Genomic DNA, 244 nt, shown 5'->3' on the forward strand with positions numbered 1-244 from the left:
AAATCACCCCCCAGGGGGGATAGTCACGCCGCAATCCCTTCTCCTCCATTCTCCTCTCGGGATCTTGGGCACGCACGCACACGCGCCTGGTATGAGTTTAAGCCACCGGGTCTGGGACGCGAACCGCGGTCGACTACGTGGGAGACCAGCGACATAGCCATGACGCTAACTGCTGGTCCCTCTCTCTCTTTGTGTATCTTTCTGGTCAAATTAAAATAAAGTGAATGAATAAAAGTAAATAAAT

This window comes from Tupaia chinensis, unplaced genomic scaffold (assembly GCF_000334495.1).
Source record: "Tupaia chinensis unplaced genomic scaffold, TupChi_1.0 Scaffold000201_1, whole genome shotgun sequence".
NCBI classification, from domain to species: Eukaryota; Metazoa; Chordata; class Mammalia; order Scandentia; family Tupaiidae; genus Tupaia; species Tupaia belangeri.